At 44.7% G+C, this 8,103-nt stretch overlaps 1 non-coding gene across 1 annotated transcript; it reads left to right on the plus strand.

Moving 5' to 3' along the window:
• The first annotated feature begins 4,183 nt into the window (after positions 1–4,183).
• Positions 4,184–4,347, plus strand: LOC136401702 (U1 spliceosomal RNA). The gene has a single exon (XR_010750709.1). It is a non-coding gene; the product is annotated as a U1 spliceosomal RNA (small nuclear RNA).
• Positions 4,348–8,103: the final 3,756 nt, after the last annotated feature.

Consider the following 8,103-nt stretch of genomic DNA (forward strand, 5'->3'; position numbering starts at 1 on the left):
TTATTATTTATTTTCATTTATTTTATTTTTATTTTGAGAGAGGCAGGGAGAGAGACAGGAACGTTGAGCTGCTCCTGTATGTGCCCTGACTGGGGAATTGAACTGGCAACCTCTGCACTCCAGGACGACACTCAACCCAGCTACCTGGCCAGAACTTAATTTTTATTGATTTTTTTTTAAATACAGAGAGAGAAAGCCCTGGTCGATTGGCTCAACTGTAGAGCGTTGGCCCGGCGTGTGGAAGTCCCAGGTTTGATTCCCATCCAGGGCACACAGGAGAAATGCCCATCTGCTTCTCCACTCTTCCCCCTCTCCTTTCTCTCTTTCTTTCTCTTCCCCTCTGGCAGCCAAGGCTCCAATGGAGCAAAGTTGGCCCGGGTGCTGAGGATGGCTCCATGGCCTCTGCCTCAGGGGCTAGAATGGCTCCAGTTTCAGTGGAGCAATGCCCCAGAGGGGCCAAGCATCGCCCCCTAGTGGGCATGCCGGGTAGATCCCAGTCAGTTGCATGCGGGAGTCTGTCTCTCTGCCTCCCTGCTTCTCACTTCGGAAAGATACAAAAAAGAAAGAAAAAAATTAATTAAAAAATAGAAAGAAAGACAGATAGATAAAGGGAGAGAGAGGGGAGCAAGGGAAGCATTTGTTGTTCTACTCTGTATTACATTCCATGGCTGCCTTCCGTCTGTGCCCTGACTGTGGAGATCGAACCCACAGGATGCTCTTTTTTTTTTTTTAATTTTACTTTTATTAATTTTTAGAGAGGAGAGAGAGTGAGAGAGAGAGAGAGAGAGAGAGAGAGAGAGAGAGAGAGAAGGGGGAGGGAGGAACAGGAAGCATCAACTCCCATATGTGCCTTGACCAGGTAAGCCCAGGGTTTTGAACTGGTGACCTCAGCATTCCAGGGCGATGCTTTATCTACTGCGCCACCACAGGTCAGGCCACAGGATACTCTTAAACCACTGGACAACCGGCCAGGGTCTCCTTTAGTTTTTTAATGTGACTAGCAGAAAGATTAAAATTACATGTGGGGCTTGCACATATATTTCAGTTGGATGTTGCTGGTCTAGTATGTAGATAGTGCCCAATAAATATCATTTGAATTTAGATGTGAATAAATCAACTGGCAGTTAATAGTTGTGGGGGTTGGGCAAGACTCACTTAAGATGTAATGGGATGGCCTGACCTGTGGTGGCGCAGTGGGATAAAGTGTCGACCTGGAACACTGAGGTCCCTGGTTCGAAACCCTGGGCTTGCCTGGTCAAGGCACATAGGGGAGTTGATGCTTTCTGCTCCCCCCCCCCCACACCGTCCTCTCTGAAAATTGAATGAATAGTCTTAAAAAAACCAAAACTTAAAAAATAAAAAAAGATGTAACGGGTAGACCACAAGGGGGCGCATACACCCGAGTGAGATTCTCTTTCTCCCAACTGAGAAAATCTCACCATTGGCTTCCTGCTGCCCTCACTTATCTTTCCCAGAATTAGCTATTTACAATAGTAGCTAATGCGGTGACCTAAGCAGAAGTTGTCAGATGGGAGGGAAACCAAGGTGGAAAAACAAAGGCTGTAAATTCCTCAACTTCTAAGCTCCAAAGCCTCAGGGCCAGGTGTGAGGCAGGAAGAATCAGGAAGCAGAACCGGTTTTATTTCTTTGATGAGCACCCGCACTTAAGTGCAATTTAGTAAAACTTAGTTAAATTAAGTATCTGCAGATTTCATAGACTGTCAATTCCCCTCACTTTGTTGAAGAGGCTGAAGAAGTCACAATCGCCCCCTAGGGTCAAGGATGTTCATCACAATGTCGTTTATGATTATGACCTTGGTGGGGCATCCAAAGCACCCTGCTGTCCATCATGGGGGGGGAGGTGCCCGGGGGTGTTCCCTGGTGAGGATTCTGCAGCTGTGGAAGGCAACCGACTAGGCTGTGCACACTAGAAGAATGGAGCCAATGAATGGATAAAGAAGAAATGAAATTTACTCAGCCATAAAAAAGAATAAAATCTTGTAATCTGCAACAACATGAATGGACCTAGAGGGTACTATGCTAAGTGAAAAAGACAGAGAAAGACAAATACCATATAATTTCACTTATGTGTGGAATCTATAAATAAATAAATAAATAAATAAACAAAATAACAAAACAGAAACAAAGTCGTAGATACAGAGAACATTTTGATGATTGCCAGATAGAAGGAGGTTTGTGGGGTGGGTAAAAAAGGGGAAGGGATAGTCCTGGCCGGGTAGCTCAGTTGGTGGGAGCGTTTGTCCTAGAGCGCGGAAGTTGCCGGTTCCATTCCCCATTCAGGGCACATAGAGGAGCAGCTCGATGTTCCTGTCTCTTTCTCTCTCCCTACCTCTCTCTCCTTCTCAAAAAAAAAGGGGGGGAGATTAAGAAGTATAAATTTGTAGTTACAAAACAGTCTCAGGAATGTAAAGCACAGCATAGGGAGTATAGTCAGTAATATTGTAATAACTATGTGTTAGATGGGTACTAGTCTTACTGGGGGAGCACTTCATAAGTTATGTAAATGTCTAATCACTATGTTGTATACTCAAAACATATAATAGTGTACATCAACTATAATCGAAAAATAAATTTTTTTAAAAAAAGTGGATCTGAGTGAAAAAGTATGAACAGACTGAGACCTACAACCCAAATTTACTGTTGACATAAATTTCAAATTCTTACATCCCAAACAAAAATACACAACGTGTAAGAACACCTACAAAGAAAATAATGCAAGAAACACGAGGCAGGGAAGGAAAAAATAATTGGTGAGGGCAAATGGAATGAGTAAGAAATAAATAATACTAACACCACCTTTGGTGTGAACTGTTGGAATCCGTGGGAGTCCGAAAAGACCAGAGTAACAGCCTTTATTGAAATGAAGAAAGAAACCCTGCCGGGCACTTCTCCGGGGAGAAGGGCACTGGTACAGACTAAGGGGCGAATTTTTTATAGTGTTTGGGAGAGCCTGAGGGGGTACTGAGTCAGAAGTTCTGGTATGTTCCCTTTTACCGTTTTATGGTTTCCTTCTTGGGGCAGGTTGACCAGCTTCCTGGAACTCTTCTGCCTCAGGGGCGATTGTCCAGTAAGTAAGGGTGAGGTCAGGCAGCCAGGTGGGACAAAAAAAGGGCAGTTGGAATTTCTGGTAAATTCATATATTTATCATGAATCAGATGGTTAAGGGTACTGAGGTGGTCAGACTGCCTGCATTTCAATTTAGTTAATCATTAGGCTTGTTGTAAGGTACCAAAAAATTGAAAATTGATATTGATATTCTGGGAGGAAAGTTCAAGCTTTCCTATCAGGCTTTCTTGTCTCGTCCTTCCTTTGGGGAGGGGAGGAAGAAGAATGTAGAACAATGTTTGCAAGAACAATAGGTCATTCAGTTTTAAATCTAAAATAAAGGTTAACCTAGAAACTTTTTCTCTTTCAATAGGAGGCAGAATTTACCTACCACCTTGCATTGATTGTAGTTCTTTCCTTCTTGAATCTTGAGTATAAAATGCCTCTAGGTTAGTGAGGGAAGAGGAACCTGAAAGATTTGTGAATGTCTTTGATTGTGTTACTTTAAGAGTCTTAATGTTTCTGTGTATCCCCTAAACCAGGGGTTGGGAACCTATGTGGCGAGCCAGATGTGGCTCTTTTGATGGCTGCATCTGGCTCCTGCAGACAAATCTTTAATAAAAAAACAATAATGTTAAAAATATAAAACATTCTCATGTATTACAATCCATTCATTTCCTACCGCTCATATTCATGGTTGCGGGTGGGTGGAGCCAATCACAGCTGTCCTCTGGGATAACACCAAATTTTTATTGGATAATGAGTAATGTACACGGGTCGTTGTATGGCTCTCATGGAATTACATTTTAAAATATGTGGCGTTCATGGTTCTCTCAGCCAAAAAGGTTCCCGACCCCTGCCCTAAACAAATGTTGCCAGCTTTTACCTTGACGTCATGCTCTCCCCCGCCCGTGTGTGATCAAGGGTATATAAGCAGCTTCTGAACTATTTTTGGCACTGCACAATTTGGGCTTGCAGATGCCCCGTGTCAGCCATATGTGGCCAGCATATTAATAAATTTTCTCCTCTAATAAAACTCCTCAAAATTTATCTGGACTGGATGTTTCTATGTGAACTCGATGAAATGAGGTACAGTGCCTTTCAGAATCTGGGGTGCATACTTACCTGGCAGGGGAGATACCATGATCACGAAGGTGGTTTCCCCAGGGTGAGGCTCACTCATTGCACTCCGAGTGTGCTGACCCCTGCGATTTCCCCAAATGTGGGAAACTCGACTGCATAATTTGTGGTAGTGGGGGACTGCGTTCGCGCTCTCCCCCGGTAAAAGAAAGAAAAGAAAAAAAAAAAAAAAAAAAGAATCTGGGGTGCGGTACTTTATAACAGGCTCTGTCACTTAATTGGGAGACCTCAGGCAAATCAGGTAACTTCTCTGTGCCACAGCCGTTTCATCCATAAAATGGGATAACAAGAGTTCTGACATTACAGAGTTGTCCCAATGATTAAATAATGTAAAATGTCTAACAAATTTAGAATAGCACATAGCAAAAAAGTAAGTAAGGGCTGGCTGTTTTTATATGTGAAAATTATGTTTTATTTACTCTTCTGTACCTGAGGTTATTAAAAACGGGAGGGAAAGGGAGGGCCTCTGAACTGGGGTAGGGAGAGAGACTGAAGAAAGAAAGAAAATGATAGATTTGGTTGTGAAGCTGAGGCCTGCTGAGCCAGGCAGGGGGGAGGGGGCAGGAAAGATGCCTGTATTAGTCAGGGTGAGCTGGGTTATGTTGCTGTAGCAGACAATCCTCACATATCAGTGGCCTAAAACAAAAACTTTTTTTTCACTTGTGTTTTTATGGTTGGCTTGTCAGGAGTCTAGAAGAGGAAAAGAAAAAGAAAGGAGAAAACCCACAATCATTCGCCAACGATTCCACCCACATGGAACACCTGTCTCATTGGCCAAATTGAGTCACGTGGCCACATGACTTCAAGAGAGTAAGGAAGCCTGATGACTGGTGGTGCAGTGCATCAACCCAGAACGCTGAGGTTGCTGACTTGAAAGCCCGAGGTCACCGACTGAAGCACATGCTCGCCAGCTGGAGCATGGGGGTCTCTGGCCTGAACACAGGATGATCAACAGGATCCCAAGGTTGCTGGCTTGAGCAAGGGGTTGCTGTCTTGAATTGAGCCCAAGGCCCAAACCCCAGTCAAGGCACGTATGAGAAGCAATCAATGCACAACTGAAATGAAGCAACTATGAATTGATGCTGCTCTCTCTTAAAAAAAAAAAAAAAAGAGTGAGGAAGAATGCTTTTCCATGTGCCCAGAAAGACTGAAAGCTGGAAAATCTGTAACTGAAATGACCAGCTCGAAGCCAGCTGTAAGTAGGGACCTGAGAGCTGAGACAATTTGTCCCTCAAGTCTGGGGCTAGCTCAGGGAGAACACAAGATGTCAGAGAGGTTTCCTCTTTTCGTCTATTGCTGCACAATGAGTTGCTCCAACACTGTGCCCCAAAATAACAATAAGTGTTTGTTATTTCCGTTTCAGTCAGGAATTAGAAAGTGACTTAGCTGGATAGTCCTGGCTCAGTCTCATGACGTCAGCGGGGCTACCGTCATCCAAAGGCAAGACTGTGGCTGTCGGCGGAAAGCCCCAAGTCCTTGCCATATGGGTCTCTTCACAGGCTTCTCAAAGATACAGTGGCTGGCTTCCCCTGGAGCAAACATGCCAGAGAAAGCCGGGAGAGAGGAGCCATGTCTCCTCTGACCTAGCCTCAGAAGTCAAACACCATCACACCAACCATATTCTATGTGTTAGGAGCAATCCATGAAGTCTGGCTCACACACTACGGATGGGAGAATTAATCACACCCCCCCCCCGAAGGGAGAATGGTCAAAGAATTTGTGGACATATACATAGGGTGGAATGGTGGTATGTGTGTTTGGCTGTGAGAAGGCTCCACAAATGTCTCAGAGGCATTATGGGAAGTATGGTAGAGACTGCCAGTTGCCACCAAGATCTTGTCTTCCCTGCAACATGTACTAAGTTCCATACACTATTCTAGGTACTCATGTGTGTGAATTCAAGTAAACCTTATGGCAACCACATAATATAATAAAACAGCAACACCTAATATTTATTCAGCACTTATGACATATCATAAGTGCTTTATATGTATCAGCTCATTTAATCTCACTACTCATTGAGACAGGTACTGTTTGATCCACTTTGATAAATGGGGAAACTGGACCAGAGAGGTTAAGTAACCTCTAAGGTGACACAACTGGCCCCTGGTTGGAGATTCATCCCAATGTGCCAGGGTTGTGGGTTCAATCCCTGGTTGGGGCACATAAGAGAATCAACCAATGAATGCATAAATAAGTAGAACAACAAATTAATGTTTCTCACTTCTCCCTTTCTCTCTAAAATCATTCAATAATATTTTTTAAAGGTGGCACATTTGGTTAATTGGAGAGCTAGGATTTGAATCCAGGCAGTCTGGTTGCAGGGTCCATGCTCTTGACCTATGCTATAAAGGAGAGGTCGGGACCCTTTTGGCTGAGAGAGCCATGAATGCCACATATTTTAAAATGTAATTCCGTGAGAGCCATACAACAACCTGTGTACATTACGCATTATCCAATAAAAACTGGTGTTGTCTCAGAGGACAGCTGTGATTGGTTCCAGCCACCCACAACCATAAACATGAGCAGTAGGAAATGAATGGACTGTAATACATGAGAATGTTTTATATTTTTAACATTATTATTTTTTTTATTAAAGGTTTGTCTGTGAGCCAGATGCAGCCAACAAAAGAGCCACATCTGGCTCGTGAGTTCCCGACCCCTGCTATAAAGAAAAGATGTTATGCTTTATGCACATATCACGACTGTAAAAATGTGTGCCTGCTGCTGAAATATTTTTAGAGGGTTCATTGGGCTCCATGAATCTTGCAAAGTCATTGACATAAAAACATGCATCTCCTGAATGGAGGCATGCCTGAACACATTTAATGGGCACACAGCTTTTTTCTTTTCTTTTTTTTGTATTTTTCTGAAGTGAGAAGCAGGTAAGCAGAGAGGCAGATTCCTGCATGCACTTGACTAGGATCCACCCGGCAAGCCCACTAAGGGGTGATGCTCTGCCATCTGGGGCATTGCTCTGCTGCAACTGAGCCATCCTAGCGCCTGGGCCAACTTTGCTCCAATGGAGCCATGGCTGCGGGAGGAGAAGAAAGAGAGAGTGAGAGAGGAGAGGGGAAGGGTGGAGAAGCAGATGGGTGCTTCTCCTTTGTGCCCTGGCCAGGAATCAAACCCTGGACCTCCACACACCGGGTCGACGCTCTACCACTGAGCCAATCAGCCAAGGCCTCTTTTCTTTTTTATCCCCATTTGACAGATGCAGAAACTGAGGCTTGGCCGGACAGCTAGGAAGAGGTCACACCAGGAGCCCTGCTGGGCGACACGATGGGCCGGATTTGGCCGGTTGGCGTTGGTGTGACGTAGGTGGGAAGAAGGCCAGGGAAACGATGGGAGAGATTTGGCTTTGAGCCCAGCGGAGGAGGCAGGGTTGGAGGAGGCAGTTCCCCGGCCCTGTGGGGACAGATGGAGGCGTTTTCCCACAGCCCAGCCCTCTCCCCAGGCCACCCTTTGTGGGGCAGAAACAGCGACCTGTCCTCCTGCACTGTTGTGGGAGGATATGCTGGGACAACCCCTTTGGGAAACGGTTGGCAGAATCTAAGAAAGATGGCCATGTGCACACCCCCTTCTCTGTGCCCAGCAGAAATGGGTGCACACGTTTGCCAGGGGACGCGGGACCAGTGCTCACTGCTGCGCTCCTTGTAATGAGCCCCAGCTGGAAACAATTCAAACACCCATCTATTGGCGACCCATTAGATAGACTCTGGGTTTTGTTTTGTTTTAAGGTTAGTAAAAACACATTTCTCTTTTCATGTTTCTTTATTTTTTTTAAATGGATTTTAGAGACGGTGTGGGGAAAGACAGAAACATCCATTTGTTCATTTGTTGCTCCATCCATTCATGCATTCATTGGTTGATTCTTGTATTTGTCCTGACTAGAGC

This window comes from Saccopteryx leptura, chromosome 3, assembly GCF_036850995.1.
Source record: "Saccopteryx leptura isolate mSacLep1 chromosome 3, mSacLep1_pri_phased_curated, whole genome shotgun sequence".
Taxonomy (NCBI): Eukaryota; Metazoa; Chordata; class Mammalia; order Chiroptera; family Emballonuridae; genus Saccopteryx; species Saccopteryx leptura.